This window comes from Heterodontus francisci, chromosome 1, assembly GCF_036365525.1.
Source record: "Heterodontus francisci isolate sHetFra1 chromosome 1, sHetFra1.hap1, whole genome shotgun sequence".
In the NCBI taxonomy this organism is placed as follows: domain Eukaryota; kingdom Metazoa; phylum Chordata; class Chondrichthyes; order Heterodontiformes; family Heterodontidae; genus Heterodontus; species Heterodontus francisci.
Window position 1 is genome coordinate 82,968,849 of NC_090371.1, and position 22,323 is coordinate 82,991,171.

Consider the following 22,323-nt stretch of genomic DNA (forward strand, 5'->3'; position numbering starts at 1 on the left):
GGATACAGATAGGTTAAGTGAGTGTGCAAAAGATTGGCAGATGGAGTATAATGTGGGAAAATGTGAGGTTAACCACTTTGGTAGGAAGAATAGAAAAGCAGAATATTAATTAGATGGGGAGGGATTGCAGAATGTTGCTGTACAGAGGGATCTGGGTGCCCTTGTACAGGAATCACAAAATGTTAGCAGGCAGGTACAGCAAATAATTAGAAAGGCAAATGGAATGTTGGCAATTATTGCACGGGAAATGGAGTATAAAAGTAGGGAGGTCTTACTACAACTCTGCAGGACATTGGTGAGACCACCTAGACTACTGCATACAGCTTTTATCTCTTTATTTAATGAGGGATATACTTGCATTGGAAGCAGTTCAGAGAGGTTTCACTAGGTTGATTGCTGGGATGAAGGGGCTGTTTTATGAGGAAAGGTTGAGCAGGTTGGAATTTAGAAGAATGAGAGATGATCTTATTGAAACATCGAAGATTGTGAGGGGGCTTGACAGGGTAGATGTTGAGAGGATGCTTCCCCTCGTGGGGGAATCTAGAACTAGAGGGAAAAGTTTCAAAATAAGTGGTCTCCCATTTAAGACGGAGATGAGGAGGAATTTCTTCTCTCAGAGGGTCGTTAATCTTTGGAATTTTCTACCCCAGAGAACAGTAAAGACTGGATCATTGAATATATTCAAGGTTGAGTTAGACAAATTTTTGATCTACAAAAGAGTAAAGGGTTATGGGACATAGGCAGCAAAGTGGAATTAAGGCCACAAGCAGATCAGCCATGATCTTATTGATTGGCAGAGGAGGCTCAAGGGTCCAAATGGCCGACTCCTGCTCCTATTATTTATCTTATTATGCACTTATTAAAACAGAACACTTAATAAATTTGACAAAATTCACAAGGTGTACCAACAGTTTCTGCCTTTACTTAATTGTGAGTCCAATCAGAAGCTTAAGGAGCTCCCACCACACTCCAAACTGAATAGCCACCTAGTCCATGCCAAACTCTGGAATGTCCAACTCTGAGGCAAATCAACAGAGGCTCTGTCTGAACACAGAGGTAAAGTGGTCACATTAGCCTTTTTAATAGAATTTAATTTTCTTTCCCAGTGGATTCATCTTTCTACCTCTGAATCCTCCAAATCCACCATGACTTCTTTCAGCTCTTCAAAAGCTTCAACCACCTCGCTGGCTTTCACCCTTCAGTCGAAGAAAGTCAAGAGTAATATTACGTTCATCAATTTCTCCATCTTTCATCGTTTCCTTAGTTGCTTTTGCATCTTCTTCTAATGGGAAGTCCACAACACCAAAACATTTTTATCATCCAGATTCTCTGTCTGTTGCAATTCTAGCACTCTCAGCTCCTTCAAAGGCTTCTTTTCAAGTTCCTTAATTTGTGGCATCAGAAAGGCCATGAACAAACAATAAAAGCAAAATACTGCGGATGCTGGAAATCTGAAACAAAAACAAGAAATGCTGGATTCACTCAGCAGGTCTGGCAGCATCTGTGGAAAGAGAAGCAGAGTTAACGTTTCGGGTCAGTGACCCTTCTTCGGAACAAACAATGTCTTGGTGGGACCATCAGCACTTCTGTGCCCTTGGTTGCTGAAATCCAACCTCACAGTTCTCCCTTCAATTTTTTTTTATTCTTTCATGGGATGTGAGCATCGCTGGCAAGGCCAGCATTTGTTGCCCATCCCTAATTGCCCTTGACAACTGAGTGACTTGCTAGGCCATTTCAGAGGGCATTGCTGTGGGTCTGGAGTCACACGTACGCCAGACCAGGTAAGGATGGCAGATTTCCTTCCCGAAAGGACATTAGTGAACCAGATGGGTTTTTATGACAATCAATGATAGTTTTATGACGAGCTTAGTTTTAAGACTCGTTTTCAATTTCAGATTTTATTAACTAATTGCAATTATTAATTAATTGAATTTAAATTCCACCAGCTGCCATGGCGGGATTTAAACCCATGTCCCCAGGGCATTAACCTGGACTTCCAGATTACTAGTTCAGTGACATTACCACTACGCCACTATCTCCCCCAATCACTCATTAGGCTGCCAGTGTAGGCACAGCCCTCCTTTGGCAAGCATCTCAGATGTGTCAGAGCATGTGGTTAAGCAGGGCACTAGGCACGGAATCCAGATAGAAGGGAGGCAACAGACTGAATCCATTGAGGTGAGTTTTTATTGAGTTCACTTAAACAGGCCAGAATGGTGACTGGAAGTTGGTAAGTATGAGATTGTCTCTTGCCTCCCTTGCCCGTATCTCAAAGTGCCTGGGCTCTGGTGCAGGGGTTTCAGTACCCAGTGCTGACTGCTCATTAGCCTCCTTCACATCCTCCTTATCGGTTGAGGATTTCTGTATTGCTGGGATTCTCAAGAGCTTCTTTAGCATCCTCAATAGAATCAAATTTAACAAATGCAAATCCTTTTGCTCTGCCATTCTTTTCTGGTATTTTGATCAATGATAGAACGATAGAACCATTGAAAAATTATGGCACAGCAGGAGACCATTCAGCCAGTTGTGTCCATGCCAGCTGAAAAGAAACCAGCCACCCAATCTAATCCCACCTTCCAGCACCTTGTCCACAGCCTTGCAGGTTTCAGCACTTCAGGTGCATGTCCAGGTATCTTTTAAAAGGATTGAGGGTTGCTACCTCCCCCACCATTCCTGACAGTGAATTCCAGATACCCACCACCCTCTGGGTGAAAAAGGTTTTCCTCATGTCCCCTCTAATCCTTCTGCCAATCAGCTTAAATCTGTGTCCCCTAGTAATTTACCTCTCCACTAGAGGAAACAGGTCCTTCCTGTCTATCTAGGCCCCTCATAATTTTGCACACCTCAATTAAGTCACCCCTCAGCCTCCTCTATTCGAAGGAAAACAACCCGAGCCTATCCAATCTTCCCTCATAATTGCAACTTTCAAGCTTGACAACATTCTTGTAAATCTCCTCTGTATGCTTTCCAGAGCAATTATGTCCTTTCTGTAACATGGTGGCCAGAACGGTACACAATACTCCAACTGTGGCCCAACCAGCATTTTATATAGTTCCAGAATTACATCCCTGCTTTTGTATTCTATACCTCAGCCAATAAAGGAAAGCATTCCATATGCCTTCTTCACCACTCTATCTACCTGTCCTGCCATCTTAGAACATAGAACATTACAGCGCAGTACAGGCCCTTCAGCCCTCGATGTTGCGCCGACCATCTGACCTACACTATTCCATTTTCATCCATATGTCTATCCAATGACCACTTAAATGCCCTTAAAGTTGGCGAGTCTACTACTGTTGCAGGCAGGGCGTTCCACGCCCCTACTACTCTCTGACTAAAGAAACTACCTCTGACATCTGTCCTATATCTATCACCCCTCAACTCAAAGCTATGTCCCCTCGTGTTTGCCATCACCATCCGAGGAAAAAGGCTCTCACTATCCACCCTGTCCAACCCTCTGATTATCTTATATGCCTCTATTAAGTCACCTCTTCTCCTCCTTCTCTCTAACGAAAACAACCTCAAGTCCCTCAGACTTTCCTCGTAAGACCTTCCTTCCATACCAGGCAACATCCTAGTAAATCTCCTCTGCACCTTTTCCAAAGCTTCCACATCCTTCCTATAATGCGGTGACCAGAACTGCACGCAATACTCCAGGTGCGGCCGCACCAGAGTTCTGTACAGCTGCAGCATGACCTCGTGGCTCCTAAACTCGATCCCCCTACTAATAAAAGCTAACACACCATATGCCTTCTTAACAGCCCTATTAACCTGGTTAGCAACCTTCAGGGATTTATGCACCTGGACACCAAGATCTCTCTGCTCATCTACACTACCAAGAATCTTCCCATTAGCCCAGTGTTCTGCAATCCTGTTACTCCTTCCGAAGTGAATCACCTCACACTTTTCCGCATTAAACTCCATTTGCCATCTCTCAGCCCAGCTCTGCAGCCTATCTATGTCTCTCTGTAACCTACAACATCCTTCGGCACTATCCACAACTCCACCGACCTTCGTGTCATCCGCAAATTTACTAACCCACCCTTCTACACCCTCATCCGGGTCATTTATAAAAATGACAAACAGCAGTGGCCCCAAAACAGATCCTTGCGGTACACCACCAGTAACTAAACTCCAGGATGAACATTTACCATCAACCACCACCCTCTGTCTTCTTTCAGCTAGCCAATTTCTGATCCAAAGCACTAATTCACCTTCAATCCCATACTTCTGTATTTTCTGTAATAGCCTACCGTGGGGAACTTTATCAAACGCCTTACTGAAATCCATATAGACCACATCCACGGCTTTACCCTCATCCACCTGTTTGGTCACCTTGTCAAAAAACTCAATAAGGTTTGTGAGGCACGACCTACCCTTCACAAAACCGTACTGACTATCTCTAATGAACTTATTCTTTTCAAGATGATTATAAATCCTATCTCTTATAACCTTTTCCAACATTTTACCCACAACCGAAGTAAGGCTCACAAGTCTATAATTACCAGGGCTGTCTCTACTCCCCTTCTTGAACAAGGGGACAACATTTGCTATCCTCCAGTCTTCCGGCACTATTCCTGTCGACAATGACGACATAAAAATCAAGGACAAAGGCTCTGCAATCTCCTCCCTGGCTTCCCAGAGAATCCTAGGATAAATCCCATCTGACTCATCTTCAGGAACCTGTGGACATGCACTCCAAGGTCTCTCACTTCTTCTACCCCTCTCAATATCCTTCCGTTTATTGCATATTCCCTCGCTTTATTTGCCCTTCCCAAGTGCATTATCTCACACTTCTCTGGATTGAATTCCATTTGCCACTTTTCCGCCCACTCAACCAATCCATTGTTATCATTTTGGAGTCGACAGCTATCCTGTTCACTATATACTACACGGCCAATTTTTGTGTCATCAACAAATTTCCCAATCATGCCTCCCACATTTAAGTCCAAATCATTAATATACACCACAGACAGCAAGGGACCCAACATTGAGCCCTGTGGAACTGGAATCAGTTTTACATTCACAAAAACATCCATGGACTACTCCATTTTGTTTACTGTCCCTGAGCCAATTCTGGATCCAACCTGCCGCATTCCCCTGTATCCCATGGGCTTTCATTTTACTGACCAGTCTGCCATGTGGGACCTTGTCAAATGCCTTACTAAACTCCATGTAGACCACATTCACTGCACTGTCCTCATCAAACCTCCTTGTTACTTCCTCAAAAAACTCAATCAAGTTAGTAAGACATGACCTTCTCCTAACAAATCCATGCTGACTATCCCTGATTAATCCGTGCCTTTCTAAGTGGCAGTTTATCCTGCCCCTCAGAATTGATTTTAACAATTTACCCACCACCAAGGTCAGACTGACAGGCCTATAATTATTTGGCATATCTCTTGCACCCTTTTTAAACAATGATACAATGTTCGCAGACCTCCAATCATCTGGTACCGCGCCTGCATCTAGTGAGGATTTGACGATGATCCTCAACGCATCTGCTATTTCCTTCCTGGCTTCCTTTAACAACCTGGGGTACAATCCATTCGGCCCTGGTGATTTATCCATTTTCAAGGATGCCAATCCCTCGAGTACTTCCTCTCTAATTATGCTTCTTCAAAAATACTTTGAAGGATTTCTTCAGTTGCAGAATATGCCAAGTTGTTACCATGAACAGATCAGAATCTAGTTGCGTTTGTCTATCCCTTACATTTATCCTACTCTTATTGCCAGTGAAATCAGTAATGATGGGCCTGTCCTCAACTTCAGTGCCTTGTTTCTGTTTCAATGCTGTATCTGCAGCTGCTTCATTTATCAAATTCAATGTTCACAATGCCCTAAGTCACTGAAACATCATGAGAAGCAGGAATTCTAATGCCAATAGCATCCTCAATAATCTCTTTGAGGCCATCCTGAGTTATCTTGAATGGGAGATTTTTAATAATGTCCTGTTGTCCTTTTTCCCTTTTGCTATCTGCATTGCTTTCCTTGTTGTGTGCTTTGTCAAGTTTGATTGCAATTCACAGCACTTTGTTTTCATTGAACTCCAATGCATTTTCTAATTGTTCTTCAGTTTCAAAGTCTATGTCACCGAATGTCCTGCTAGATCCAATTCGGTCATCTGTGACTGAAAATTTCTTTTGGTGAAGAAGCCATTCAGAGCTTCCTTTAGTTCTTCAAATTTCTTTTCAGAGTTCATATTTCCAACAAATAGCGAAAAGGATGCATCATTTTCAGTCTTATGCTTCTGCTCCTCTTTCTTTCCAGTTTTCTTTGGCACAACTATCTCAAATTCTTCCTTTGCTTTTAATATCACAGCAGCTGTACACTTCAGAATAGATTTCTCTTCTGGTATGTGGAGGGCTACCAGTCCAAGCTTTTGACTTGTTTAAGCCGTGATAATGGATGTTTGCTTAGTGTCCACTATCTGGAACTGAAGTTCTTCTTTCTTCTCCTGAATTGGACTTTCAGTTTGTCCTCTTGGAATGAGTACTGTTCCATCATAGAGCCTCAATTTTACCTTCAACGGGTCACCACTTGTACAATTTCAGACAAGTCTGCAAAGCTCATCATGCTGCACATAGAACCAGTGTCTATCTGATACTTTGCAGCAACTTGATGCTCTCTGTCTGCAGTCATCATTCCAACAGTCACAAACCACTTCCTACCTCAAGAATTGACAGCACCAACATGTTCTAGGGTGCAGTGATTCATCAGAATCATCATCCGACATCTCTCCATCTTTACAGGCTTGCTTTTCTTCTCTCTAGCAAAACAGCTTCTTGCAGTTACAGCACTTTCCCCATGCTGAATATGCTTCCCTTTCCTTCTTGTGGTATCCCCTCCAGTTGTTACATCCAGTACTCTGGTCTTGATCTTTGTGCTGGCCCTTCTGAAACTTGTCCTTTCTTTCCATCATTCACTCGTGCTTGGAAGACTTGGACTGCCTCTCAGCATAGTGCACAGCCTCATCTGTTCTCCCATCAGTACTCTTCAGCTGTTGATTAGCCACCTCAGAGCATCTGCACATGTTATTAGCTTTCTTTTTTTATGCTTTCATGGGATGTGAGCACCGTTGGCAAGACTAGTGTTCGTTGTCCATCCCTAGTTGTCCTTGACAACTGAGTTGCTTGCTAAGCCATTTCAGAGGGCAGTTAAGAGTCCTCATTTCTGTGGACCTGGAGTCACATGCCAGACCAGGTAAGGATGGCAGATTTCCTTCCCTAAAGGACATTAGTGAATCAGATGGGTTTTTTTATGACAATCAATGATAGTTTCATAACTAGCTTTCAATTCCACATTTTTTTAAACGAATTAATTGGATTTGAACCCATGTTCCCATGACATTAGCTTGGGCCGCTGGATTACTAGTCCAGTGACATTACCAATACTCCACTGTCTCACCTAGCCAATCAATATCTTTCTGTTTATATTTCAGACTTTGTAGAAGCAGAAGGTGTGAGTAAGTGCATTGTTTATATGTACAGGATTACTATCTGGCACCCCATGAGCCTTGACCACACATAGTTAAATCAGTATTAGTATTTTTTTCATTCATTCAGGGGATGTGGTGTTGCTGGCAAAGCCAGCATTTATTGCCTATCCCAAACTGCTCTTCAGAAGGTGGTGATGAGCTGCCTCTGGACTGTTGCAGTGTGCCTCCTGAAGGTGCACCAACAGTACTGTTAGGAAGGGAGTTCCAAGATTTTGACCCAACAACGATGAAGGAATAGCAACATATTTCAGGATGGTGTACAACTTGAAGGGGAACTTGGAGATGGTGGTGTTTCCATACATCTGCTGCCTTTGTGCTTCTGGGTGGTAGAGGTTGCTGGTTTGGGAGATACAGTCGAAGAAGCCTTGGTGAATTGCTGCAGTGCATCTTGCAGATGGTATGCCATTTAGCCATAGCACGCCGATGATGGAGATATTGAATGGGTGCCACTCAAGCAGGCTTTTTTGTCCTGAATGGTGTTGAGCTCCTTGAGTGTTGTTGGAGTTGCACTCATCAAGGCCAGTAGAGAGTATTCCATTACACCTCTGACTTATGCCTTGTAGATGGTGGTTAGACTTTGGGGAGTCAGGAGGTAAGTTACTCGGTACAGAATTCCCAGCACCTGACTTTTTTTTTATTCGTTCTTGGGATGTGAGAACTGCTGGCAAGGCCAGAATTTATTGCCCATCCATAATTGCCTTTCAGAAGCTGCCTTCCTGAACCATTGCAGTCCATGTTGTGTAGGAAAACACAAAGTGCTGTTAGAGAGGGAGTTTAGAATTTTGACTAAGTGCTAGTGATATATTTCCAAGTCAGGATGCTGTATGGCTTGGAGGGGAACTTGCAGGTGGTGGTGTTGCAATGCACCTGCTACCTTTCTTTTAGGTGTTAGAGGTCACAGGTTTGGAAGGTGCTGTGAAGACGCCTTGGCGAGTTGCTGCAGTGTATATTGTAGATAGTACATACTGCTGCCACTGTGCATTGGTGGTAGAGGGAGTGAATGTTTAGGATGATGGATGGGGTGCCGATCAAGTGGGCTGCTTTGTCTTGGATGGCGTCAAGCTTCTTGTGTGTTGTTGATTTTGCACTCATCCACCAGGCAGGTGAAAAATATTCCATCACACTCCTGACTTATGCCTTGTAGATGGTGGACAGGCTTTGGGGAGTCAGGAGCTGAGTTACTAGCCACAGAATTCCCAGACTTTGACCTGCTCCCATAGCCACAGTATTTGCATGGCTGTTCCAGTTACATTTCTGGTCAATGATAAACCCAGGATGTTGATGATGGGGTTTTGATGATGAATATGCTTGAATGTCAAGGGGAGATGGTTAGATTCTCTTTTGTTGGAGATGGTCATTGCCTGGCACTTGTGTGGTGTGAATGTTACTTACCACTTATCAGCTCAATGCTGAATGTTGTCCAGTTCATGCTGAATGCAGGCTTAAACTGCTTCATTACCTTAGGAGTTGAAAATGGAACTGATCACTGCAATCAATCATGAACATTCCCACATCTGACCTGATGATTGAAGGAAGGTCATTGATGAAGCAGCTGAAGATGTTTGGGCCGAGGACACTACCCTGAGGAACTCCTGCAGTGATATCCTGGGGCTGAGATCAGTGACCTATAAAAACCACAACCATTTTCCTTTGTGCTAGGTATGACTCAACCAGTGGAGAATTTTTCCCTTGATTCCCATTGTCTTCAATTTTACTAGGGCTCCTAAGTAGCATACTCAGACAAATGCTTCCTTGATGTCAAGGGCAGTCACTCTCACCTTACCTCTGGAATTCAGCTCTTTTATCCATGTTAAGACCAAGGCTGCAATGAGGTCTCGAGCTGAATGGCACTGGCAGAATCCAAACTAAGCATCGGTGAGCAGGTTGTTGCTGAGTAAGTGCTGCTTGATAACACTGTCAACAACACATTCCATCACTTTACTAATGATTGACAGCAGACTGATGGGGCAGTAATTGGCCGGAATCAACTTATCTTGCTTTTTGTTGGCAGGACATACCTGGGCGGTTTTCCACAATGTGGGGCAAATCCCAGTGTTGTAGCTGTACTGGAACAGCTTGGCTAGTTCTGGAGCACAGTACTACAGCCAAGATTTGTCAAGGCCCATAGACTTTGCTGTATCCAGTGCCTTCAGCTGTTCCTTGATATCACGTGGAGTGAATCAAATTTGCTGAAGACTGGCATCTGTGATGCTGAAAGACTCACTAGGAGGCCGAGATGGATCCACTTGGCACTTCTGGCTGAAGATGGCTGCAAATGTTTCAGCCTTGTCTTTTGCACTGGCATGCAGGGCTCCGCTTTTTGTGGACAGGGCAATTTTCCACATTGTCAGGTGTTGCAGCAGTACTGGAACAGCTTAGCTAGAACCACAGCTAGTCTGAAGCACAGATCTTCAGTACTGCTACTGGGATGTTGTCAGGGCCCATAGCCTTTGCTATGTCCAGCGTGTTCAACCATTTATTGCTATCATGTGGAGTGAATCAAATTGCCTGTGATGGTGGTTCTTCAGGAGGAGTATGAAATAAGAAATCAATGAAACATCATGCACATTTTGATTATCAGGTAATTTAGATCCTATTATTATGTAAAGAAGTATAATGACAAAGAATTGCATGACTATGAACAAGACTCTGTAGCTTTGAAAAGTGAAAAGAATATTTTAACCCAGCCACAGATGCTTCGCAGAAGTGCTACAACTTCATGAATGATCAGAGACACCAATCTTGATTGAAATTTCACTGCGTCCCTCACTCACAGCAGCATAACACTGTAATTTTGATTTCTGACCCTATTTAATTTTTGTCATAAGTGCAAGAATAATTTAAAGAGATAAAATATATCGGAGTGAAATTTTCAAAATTCAGTCATATATTAAATTAAATGAATAAGTAAAATTTAGAAAATGAGAATGGGAACAGCACAGAAAAAAATAGCAGGGCATATTGTTTCTCTACTAAAAAAAAATGTTTTAACATAGTTGGGATTTGGCTGTTACATGACTGTCATTATTTTTACCCTATTATAATCTGCAGCTTACAAGATTATCTATCTGAACAGTTCAATTTGACCTGATTAGATTAGATTAGATTAGAGATACAGCACTGAAACAGGCCCTTCGGCCCACCGAGTCTGTGCCGAACATCAACCACCCATTTATACTAATCCTACACTAATCCCACATTCCTACCAAACATCCCCACCTGTCCCGATATTACCCTACTACCTACCTATACTAGTGACAATTTATACCGGCCAATTTACCTATCAACCTGCAAGTCTTTTGGCTTGTGGGAGGAAACAGGAGCACCCGGAGAAAACCCACGCAGACACAGGGAGAACTTGCAAACTCCACACAGGCAGTACCCGGAATTGAACCCAGGTCCCTGGAGCTGTGAGGCTGCAGTGCTAACCACTGCGCCACTGTGCCGCCCCGACCTGTGACTACAAACACAAGATTACTGCACAGATGAGATTCAGAAATTCTTTGCTTGCTCCCTCGTGTTCCTGTCTCCTGGAATCAGTTATATTTGCAATTAAAGCACTGAACCAGTAGCTGTAGAATGCAATGTTATGTAACGCAATGAATACACTCCATTACATTACATTAACGGGCTGTCAAAGACAATTGATTTGCATTAATAATAGCACAAAATTAACATAAAGAATGGTCAATACAAACATATTGCAGGTGCATTTTCAATTTACAAGTCAGTAAATTAGAAACTAACATATTAAAATCCAGCATTTTAGTCACACAGACTCAGGGAGTTTTCATTTGAGGCCAAAGCCAATTGCATTTGATGTTATATGGTTGTCTATTTCATCAGCCAAACTCATGAACTAGCCATACTTTAAATTATGTCAACTTTAGTCAACCAAATGATATTTTCAAATCATCATTCTCTTTCTGCTGCAAGGTTTATAGTACAGATCAGGCAAGAGGCTTTCATTGGCTTCCAAGAATCATTTTTATTTATGTAATTTGCCCTCTGTGTTTACTTGCAGTTTTCAATGCAATTCTTGTACAGAAATGTATGCAAAGAACAAAAATGTATACAGTATATATTGAAAGCTACTTTTGTTCTTGCTCTCCCTCTCCCCCAGCACCTGTCTCCCTCAGCCCGAGCTCCTGTCCCGCTGTCCTGGCACCTGTCCCCCTCCCCCAAGTTTTTGCCTCCTCCCCCAACTGAGATTCATCGAGTCAGTGGGCTGAATTTTACCAGCTCCTCGACGCCGCAGGTCGTGGCGCGGGGGCCGGTAAAATGCTGCGGGTAGAGGCCAGCCACGACCCGCAACATCAAGAAGGGCCCGCCGCATATTACTGGCGGCAGCGGCACCACAATTAGCATATGGTCAAGAGCTCACCGCCTCTCCACTGACACTTCTGGATTTTCCGCTGCCGTCCCATTCACGATTTGAAAAGCCAGCGTGTCCTCAGAGGCAGAAGTTGTCTCCAGCAAAGGTAAGTTCTGTTATTCATGGGTCTCAATCTGCATTATGGAAGTGTGGGGGGGGGCGGGATATTCAGGGGTCCAACTCTGCATTCTTGAAGGGAGGGGGGGGGAGGGATAGTCAGGGATCTAACTCTGCATTCTTAAAGGGAGGAGGGGGGGAAGGATAGTCAGGGGTCTAACTCTGCATTCTTAAAAGGAGGAGTGGGGGAGGGATAGTCAGGGGTCTAACTCTGAATTCTTAAAGGGAGGAGGGGGGAGATGCACAGGGGTCTCACTCTGCATTCTGAAAGGGAGGAACTGGGAGATACACAGGGGCCTCACTCTGCATTCTGAAAGGGAGGGGGTCTGGGATTACTGGACGGAAAGCTGTGCTGGCATGAAGGGAGGTACCATGTACCACCCCTCCATTAACAGTGTAAACTCTGTGTTTGTGAGGGGGCAATGGCACACTAAACACCCTGTGTGTGGGAGGGTGCCAGAAAGGGCAGGAGAATTAAGGTTATATGGATGGAGGGGCAATCGATTCAGTTGGTAGGATCTTGATGTGGTCATGTTGTGCCACTCTGAGTGTTGGCCAAGATGGGCAGTGCCATGGTACGCCACATAGTTGATCCAGGAAAGCAGCTGATGTACCCGTCAACACCAATCCATGCCCTGTTGGGAACCTTCAAATACATGCAGGGTTCAACTTTATTTATCACATGAAAATAGGTATGGCTCATCCTAAACTATGTGATCCGCTTCTCCTGAGGATCCACATGCACAGAGGCAAAATCAACAGGCAGATGCAATCCACGTAGAGGCCCCCGGTCATGAGCAGCAGCTCCCAAGGGGGACTCACCATTATGGTCGCTGTGCATCTGCAGGCCCCACATGACATGCCTTTGCATATCTGAGTACCAGTGTCAGAGGCAATTGCGCATGTAGAGAGGGTGGTGACACATCTCTGTGCCCTGCTCAATGATGACCTGCAGCCCATGGGCTTCGGTGGACATCCTCTGCCTGCGGTCCTCATATTGGCAGTGGTTCTCAAGCCTGACGCCTATGCAGCAGGGGCCCACCTGAGATCTTTGTGGTGTCACACAGTCAGCAGTGCATCGCTGCATCAGGGAGGTGACTGATGCCCTGCACTGGAGAGCGAGTGAGTATGTCCGCTTCAGGACAGACTCTCACAGCCAGGCCCAGAGGGCCATTGGTTCTGGCACCATTGCCGGAGAACCATAGGTTGTAAAGTTCATAGACTGCACTCATGTGGCCATCAGGCCCACTGCCAGGCTACTATCTGCAGACATCATCATTAAAGGAGCCCTCTCAATCTAGGTGAAGCTGGTATGTGAACACCGCAGATACTTGCAGGGAATGTGAGATCGCTTCTCAGGTAACTGCCATGACACTTGGGTCTTGCGCCAGTCCCGGCTGCCACCGCTGTTCACTGAACTGGCTGAGATGGAGGGGTGGCTTCTTGGAGATAAGGGATCTCCTTTACAGACATGGCTCCCGACACCAGTGAGAGACTCCACCACTGCTGCAGAGGAGAGATACATAGCCAGCCACTGATCTGCATGAGCCGCCATTGAGCAGGAGATCAGCATGCTGAAAGAGCACCTCCAATGCCTGGATGGATAGGGTGATGCCCTGTACTACGGGCCAAAAGGGCCAGCTCCTTTCTTTGATGCTCTGCACAACTACGCATCCAATAGGGGCCAGGCCTGTCATGATGTGGAGAGACGTCAACAGGATTCTTCCTCAGACTATGAGGACGCTGAGGACCTACAACATGGAAAACGCATGGGAGGGCAGATGGCACCCAGGCTCTACATGCAGGGCTAGCAGTGAGCTAGGGATGTATGGAAATGGCTTATCAGACAAAGGCTGTCTGCACCATAGGAACTGACATGAGCTCTGCAAGCCACACATCACCCTCGATCACCTGCTGAGCACCAGTCCACATCTGCAGCCTCCCTGTGTTAACCATTAGAGGCAGCAGCTGACTGAGTCCATGTCACTGCATCGGTAGAGACGCTCATGAGTAATGATGGCATGGCAATGATGTTATTGCATATGTTGGCTCTCCGCTACATGCTGGCACACACCATTCGCACAGAGAAAAGGACACACATGTTGGTGAGGAACATTTAGTGAAAAACGTATTTACATTGTTGTGACACCCATGCTTTCCCATTTGTTTCAGTGTGTTCTCTATAAACCTCTGTAATACCTTTATGGTCTATTTAAGTCTCATGTCCCGGAATGTACAAATTTACGATTATTCACCCAGGTGTGGCATGCCTACAAGAAGGAATGTTACACTTGAGTGGGAGAAGAGGATCACAACTTCACAGGACACTGGGACACAGCAGGGTATGTATGTGGTGGCAAAGTGAAAAGTGCTGTGGTCACTCAGCAGCTCAAGCAGCATCTGTGGAGAGAGAAGCAGAGTTAACTTTCAGGTCTGTGAACTTGGACAAGTTAACTCTGCTTCTCTCTCCACAGATGCTGCCTGACCTGCTGGATTTCTGCAGCACTTTCTGCTTTGCTGCCAAATTGACAGAAGCCCCACTCTTCAGCAGTCAGGTAAGTATTTCTTTGACAGCTGTTAGGAAGCAGGTGCTGGGGCACTTAAAATAGGGCCCCAGCACCTGCTGCACAATTGTCAAAACTCTCACTGCACCAAATGTCCCCCTCTCCCCATGTAATATCGGGGGGGTGGGGGGGTGGTGGCGGTGGCGCACGGCCTGTATGGAAATGAGCCCACACGATTAATATCGCCACGGAGCACGTCGCCCCAATAAAATTCAGCCCATAGAGTTCTACAGCACAGAAACAGGCCCTTCGGCCCATCATAAACTTCTTAAACCCCTCCCACTGAGCTCATGATCCCCTCCCTCTAAACTTCTCTCCCCCTCCTTCTGAACACCTGTCCCCCTCCCCCAAGCTCCTGACCCCTCCCGACGAGCATCTGTCCCCATCCCTAGAACTCCTGTCTCCCCTGTTCCCAAATTCCTGTCCCCTTCCCCCCGAGTTCTTGTCCCACTGGAGGTGCTGACTCATGCTGGAATGTGATTCGATAGGCACTAGTTGCCTGCTAGTACCTTGTCAAAGTGACCATTCTTCATGTCTGAGCCTCGATGTAGAATATAGGAATATGGGAGCAGGAATAGGCCATTCAGCTCATCCAATTAATTCAATAGACTATTCAATTAGATCATAGCTGATCACCTACCTCAATGCCACTTTCCCACACTACCCCCTATCCTTCGATGTCATTTGTATCCAGAAATCTATCAAAAGAACAAAGAACAAAGAACAGTACAGCACAGGAACAGGCCATTCGGCCCTCCAAGCCTGCGTCTATCTTGATGCCTGCCTAAACTAACACCTTCTGCACTTCCAGGGACCATATCCCTCTATTCCCTTCCTATTCATATATCTGTCAAGATGTCTCTTAAACGTCGCTATCGTATCTGCTTCCACCACCTCCCCCGGCAGCAAGTTCCAGGCACTCACCACCCTCTGTGTAAAAAACTTGCCTCTCACATCCCCTCTAAACTTTGCCCCTCACACCTTATTGGGCGGCACAGTGGCGCAGTGGTTAGCACCGCAGCCTCACAGCTCCAGCGACCCGGGTTCAATTCTGGGTACTGCCTGTGTGGAGTTTGCAAGTTCTCCCTGTGTCTGCGTGGGTTTTCTCCGGTTTCCTCCCACAAGCCAAAAGACTTGCAGGTTGGGAGGTAAATTGGCCATTATAAATTGCCCCTAGTATAGGTAGGTGGTAGGGAAATATAGGGACAGGTGGGGATGTGGTAGGAATATGGGATTAGTGTCGGATTAGTATAAATGGGTGGTTGATGGTCGGCACAGATTCGGTGGGCCGAAGGGCCTGTTTCACTGCTGTATCTCTAAACTAAACTAAACTAAACTATGTCCCCGAGTAACTGACTCTTCCACCCTGGGAAAAAACTTCTGACTATCCACTCTGTCCATGCCGCTCATAACTTTGTAAACCTCTATCATGTTGCCCCTCCACCTCTGTCGTTCCAGTGAAAACAATCCGAGTTTTTCCAACCTCTCCTCATAGCTAATGCCCTCCAGACCAGGCAACATCCTGGTAAACCTCCTCTGTACCCTCTCCTAAGCCTCCACGTCCTTCTGGTAGTGTGGCGACCAGAATTGCACGCAATATTCTAAGTGCGGCCTAACTAAGGTTCTGTACAGCTGCAACATGACTTGCCAATTTTTATACTCTATGCTCCGACCGATGAAGGCAAGCATGCCGCATGCCTTCTTGACTACCTTATCCACCTGCGTTGCCACTTTCAGTGACCTGTGGACCTGTACGCCCAGATCTCTCTGCCTGTCAATACTCCTAAGGGTTCTGCCATTTACTGTATACTTCCCACTTGCATTAGACCTTCCAAAATGCATTACCTCACATTTGTCCGGATTAAACTCCATCTGCCATTTCTCCGCCCAAGTCTCCAACCGATCTATATCCTGCTGTATCCTCTGACAATCCTTATCATTATCCGCAACTCCACCAACCTTTGTGTCGTCCGCAAACTTACTAATCAGACCAGCTACATTTTCCTCCAAATCATTTATATATACTACAAACAGCAAAGGTCCCAGCACTGATCCCTGTGGAACACCACTAGTCACATCCCTCCATTCAGAAAAACACCCATCCACTTGTTACCCTCTGTCTTCTGTGACTGAACCAGTTCTGTATCCATCTTGCCAGCTCACCTCTGATCCCGTGTGACTTCACCTTTTGCACCAGTCTGCCATGCGGGACCTTGTCAAAGGCTTTACTAAAGTCCATATAGACAACATCCACCGCCCTTCCCTCATCAATCATCGATTTCTGTCTTTATCGTGCTCAATGATTGAACTTCCACAGCCTTCTGGGGTAGAGAATTCTGAAGATTTGCCACCCTCTGAGTGAAGAAATTCCTCCTCATCTCAGTCTTAAATGGCCTATCCGTTATTTTGAGACAATGTCCCCTGGTTCTAGACTCACCAGCCAGGGGAAACATCGTATCTACATGTACCCTATCGCACCCTGTAAGAATTTTGTTCGTTTCAATGAGATCACCTCTCATTCTTCGAAACTCTAGAGAATACAGGCCATGTTTCCTCAGTCTCTCCTCATAAGACAGTCCTGCCATCCCAGAGATTAGTCTGGTGAACCTCCTTTGCACTCACTCTACGGCAAGTATTTCCTTCCTTAGATGAAGAGATCAAAACTGTACACAATACTCCAGGTGTGGTCTCACCAATGCTCTATACAATTGCAGCAAGACTTCTTTACTCCCGTACTCAAAACCCCTTGCAATGAAGGCTAACATGCCATTTGCGTTCTTAATTGCTTGCTGCACCTGCATGCTAGCTTTTAGTGACTCACTAAGAAGAACACCCTGGTCCCTTTGAACATTAACACTTCACCACCTTTCACCATTTAAGAAATACACTGTCGTTCTGTCTTTTTGCAGAGAGGGAATGGGTGACCGCCCGGCAGTCTAAGAGAACCAGGCAGGTAGCAAAATCGATCAATCCTCATATTCCTATGTCTATCTTGCTTGCTAATTGGTTTTCCATTTTGAATACTGGTGAGAGCAATGGTTCCTCTGGGGAGTGCAGCCAGAGGAAAGTCCATGGCACCACGGATGGCTCAGCTACACAGGAGGGGAGGAAGAAGAGTGGAAGAGCAATAGTGATAGGGGATTTGATAGTCAGGGGATCAGGCAAGCATTAATTTAATTTTTAAATTTAATTTAGAGATACAGAACTGAAACAGGCCCTTCAGCCCACCGAGTCTGTGCCGACCAATAACCACCCATTTATACTAACCCTACAATAGCCCCATATTCTCTACCACATTCCCCACCATTCTCCTACCTACACTGGGGGAAATTTACAATGGCCAATTGACCTATCAACCTGCAAGTCTTTTGGAGGTAGGAGGAAACCGGAGTACCCGGCGGAAACCCACGCAGACACAGGGAGAACTTGCAAACTCCGCACAGGCAGTACCCAGAATCGAACCTGGGTTGCTGGAGCTGTGAGGCTGTGGTGCTAACCACTGCGCCACTGTGCCGCAGTAAGTGTGATTCCAGGATGGTGTGCTGCCTTCCTGGTGCTAGGGTCAAGGATGTCATGGAGTGGCTGCAGGACATCCTTCTGGGGTAGGGTGAACAGCCAGAGGTCCTGGCCCACATTGGTACCAATGACATAGCTAGGAAGAGTGATGAGGTCCTGAAAGCAGAATTTAGGGAGTTAGGAAGGAAATTAAAAAGCAGAACCGCAGTAGTCTCAGGATTACTCTCAGTGCCACATGCTAGTGATCTTAGGAATAGGAAGACTGATTGATTGAACACATGGCTGGAGAATTGGTGTAGGAAGGAGGGCATCAGATTTCTGCGACATTGGAACCAGTTCTGGGGCAGGTGGGATGGGTTACACCTTAACTGGTGCTGTTGGGAAGGATTTAAAGTAGCTTGTCAGGGGGTTGGGAACCTAAGGGTAGCTCAATTGGAAGGAAGTAAAGCTGGTAACAGGAGGTAGAAAAGTAGCAAGCAAAATTAGAAGGCAGGCAAAATAAAGGCAAGCATCAACTAGGCTTAGAATGCAGAATAATGTCAAAAAGACAAAGTTAAGGGCACTCTATCTGAATGCATGCAACATTTGCAACAAGGTAGATGATTTAAAGGTGTAAATAGAGGTAAATGGGTATGATCTAATTGCCAATACGGAAGCGTGACTACAGGGTGACCAAGACTGGGAATTGAATATTCAAGGATATTCGACATTTAGGAAGGACAGGCAATAAGGAAAAGGAGGTGGTGTTGTGCTGATAATAAGGGATGGGATCAGTACATTAGTAAGGGAGGATCTCAGATCAGAAGAACAAAATGTTGAATCTGTTTGGGTGGAGCTAAGAAACAGCAAGGGGCAGGGGTTGGTGGTAGTGTGTGGCATGGTATTAATCAGGAGAATAGAGGAGGACTGTAGCATGGGTAATACAGTAATTATGGGTGGCTTCAATCTGCACATAGACTGGGTAAATTCTAATGAGCACTAACGCTGTGGAGGACGAGTTTCTGGAGTGTGTTAAGGATGGTTTCCTAGAGCAGAATGTTGAGGAACCGACTAAAGAACAGGCAATTTGAGATCTAGTAATGAGAAAGGGCTAATTAATAATCTTGTTGCAAAAGAACCCCTAGGGATGGGTGACCGTAATATGGAAGAATTTTACATATGTTTGAAAGTGAGGTAGTTCAATCGGAAGCCAGGGTGTTAAATTTGAATAGAGGAAATTATGACGGTATGAGGGGCAAATTGGCTGACGTGGATTGGAAAAATACATTAAAAGGTATTACAGTATATAGGCAATGGATAGTCTTTAAAGAATTAATACATAGTTTACAGTGACTATCCATTCCTTCAAGGCACAAAAAACCCCAAAAGAAAAGTTAGTCAACCTTGGCTAACAAAGGAAGTTAAGGAGTATATAAGATAAAAAGAAAAGGCCGATAAAGTTGCCAGAAATAATAGTAAACCAAAGGATTGGGAGGATTTTAGAATACAGCAAAGGAGGACCAAGAATCTGATAAAGAAAGGGAGAATAGAATATGAATGTAAAATAGCAAAAAACAAAAAATGGACTGTAAATGCTTCTATATGTATGTAAAAAGGAGACATTTGGCTAAGACAAATGTGGGTCCATTTCAGGCAGAGTCAGGAGAATTTATAACGGGGAATAGAGAAATGGCAGAGAAGCCTGTCTTCACTAAGGAAGATACAAGAAATCTCCCAGAATTAGAGATCCAAGGGACTAGGGAGAATGAGGAATTGAAAGAAATTAGTATTAGTAAGAAGGTTGTATTGGAGAAATTAATGGGGCGAAAGGTTGATAAGTCCCCAGGACCTGAAATTCTACAAGCCAGAGTGTTGAAAGAGGTAGCTATGGAGATAGTGGATGCATTGGTGATCATCTTCCAAAATGCTATAGATTCTGTCATGGTTCCTGCAGATTGGAAGGTCGCAAATGTCACCCTGCTATTTAAGAAGGGAGGGCGAGAGAAAACCAGGAACTACAAACCTGTTAACCTTCCATCAGCGGTAGGGAAAATGCTAGAATCTGTCCTAAAGGATGTGATAAAAAGACGTTTGGATAATAATGATCTGATCGGGCATAGTCAACATGGATTTATGAATGGAAATCATGTTTGACAAACCTGTTGGAGTTTTTTGAGGATGTTACTAACAGAATTGATAAAGGCGAGTCAGTGGATGTAGTATGCTTGGATTTTCAGGAGGCTTTTGATGAAGTCCCCCACAGGAGCTTGGTTAGCAAAATTAAAGCACATGGGATAGGAGGTATGGATTAAGGATTGGTTAACAGGCAGAAAACGGAGAGTAGGAATAAATGAGTCATTCTTGCGTTGGCAGGCTGTGACTCGTGGGGTACCGCAAGGATCAGTACTTGGGCCCCAGCTGTTCACAATATATATCAATGATTTGGATGTGGGGACCAAATGTAATATTTCCAAGTTCGTGGGATAGTGTGGGAAAAAGGCATTTATTGAAGTGGATGATCAGCCATGATCGTATTGAATGGCAGAGCAAGCTCAATGGACTAAATGGCCGACAACTGCTCCCATGTTCTACCAAGTGGATAACTTCACACTTATTTACATTATATTCTATCTGCCATGTTCTTGTCCATTCACTTAGCCTGTCCAAAATTAGATGGGAATATGGGTGAGTGGGCAAGAATGTGGCGCATGAAATATAACTTGGAAAAATGTAAGGTTGTCCACTTTGAAAGGAGGAAATGATGTGAAGAGCATTTCTTAATGGTAAGAGATTATCAACTGTAGATGTACAAAGGGACCCGGGTGTCCTAATCAAAAGTCACTGAAAGCTGACATGCAGGTGCAGCAAGCAATTAGGAAAGCTCATGGTATGTTCGCCTTTATCGCAAGAGGATTTGAGTACAGGAGTAGTGAAGTCTTGCTTCAATTGTATAGAACCTTGGTTCGACCGCACTTGGAGTACTGTGTGCAGTTTTGGTTCCCTTACCTAAGGAAGGATTTTATTGCCATAGAGGGAGCGTGACAAAGGTTCACCGGATTTGTTCACGGGATGGGGGCACTGTCCTATGAAGAGAGATTGGGGAAACTGGGCCTATATTCTCTAGAGTTTCGAAGAATGAGAGGTGATCTCATTGAAACCTATTAAATACTTAAAGAGATAGACAGGGTAGATGCAGCTAAGATGTTTCCCCTGGTTGGGGAGTCTGGAACCAGGGGACACAATTTCAAAATAAGGGGGAAGTGACTTAGGACCGAGATGAAGAGTAATGTCTTTACTCAGAGGGTTGTGAATCTTTGGAATTTTCTACCCCAGAGGGCTGTGGAAGCTCAGTAATTGAGTATGTTTCAAGCAGATATTGACAGATTTCTAAATAGCAATGACATAAAAAGTAATGGGGATAGTGTGGGAAAAATGCATTGAAGTGGATGATCAGCCAAGATCGTACTGAATGGCAGAGCAGGCTCAATGGACTGAATGGCCTACAACTGCTCCGATGTGTCTATGTTCTACCAAAGTGGATAACTTCACACTTATTTACATTATATTCTATCTGCCATGTTCTTGTCCATTCACTTAGCCTGTCCAAGTTCCCTTGAAGCCTCCTTGCATCCTCCTCACAACTCACATTCCCACCTAGTTTTGTATCATTGGCAAATTTGGAAATATTATTCGGTCCCCACGTCTAAATAATTTATATCGATTGTCAACAGAATATGAGCAGCTTATTCAACTGCAGGAGGCGTTATACCAAGCCCAATCTTGTCCTCCCCAATGCACACAGTAATGAGGATTAAGAAGCCTTTGTCATTTTTCCCTTCTCTTCTACAGTTTTCTTGACTGACATCAGCTAACTCAGCCCTAGAGCTTCCTAGTCTCACTGAACTTACTGAGTCATCAGTGGAACTGTGTGTAATGGCCTTGAATTTCTCCAAGGGACCAGAGGCCAACTGAGGGGGCAGGAAATCAGTCAGCATCTAGATACAACAGTACCAACACTGCCAGTTTTTGTCAGGGCTTTATTTAGGGCAGAACCTCTATCTGTGCCAAATATGGTCCATGACACTTGAGGGGATGTGGTCAGGGGAGGGAATTCTCACGCCAGTTATTTCCTCTGCCTCGGCCTTCCTTCCAAATCTGGAATCCAAGTATTAGATGTGGAACTCATCTGGAGGATCCAGATCTAACATCTGTCTTTGATCCCTCAGAATATTTGCCCACATGTAAGTTAACTCAGTCCCGCGGTGCAAGGAGTG

The 22,323-nt window shown here is 44.8% G+C and overlaps 1 pseudogene; it reads right to left on the reverse strand.

Annotated features, from left to right (window-relative positions):
- Positions 1 to 1,172: 1,172 nt before the first annotated feature.
- Positions 1,173 to 7,033, reverse strand: LOC137351642 (nucleolin-like; annotated as a pseudogene).
- Between the last annotated feature and the right edge of the window lie 15,290 nt (positions 7,034 to 22,323).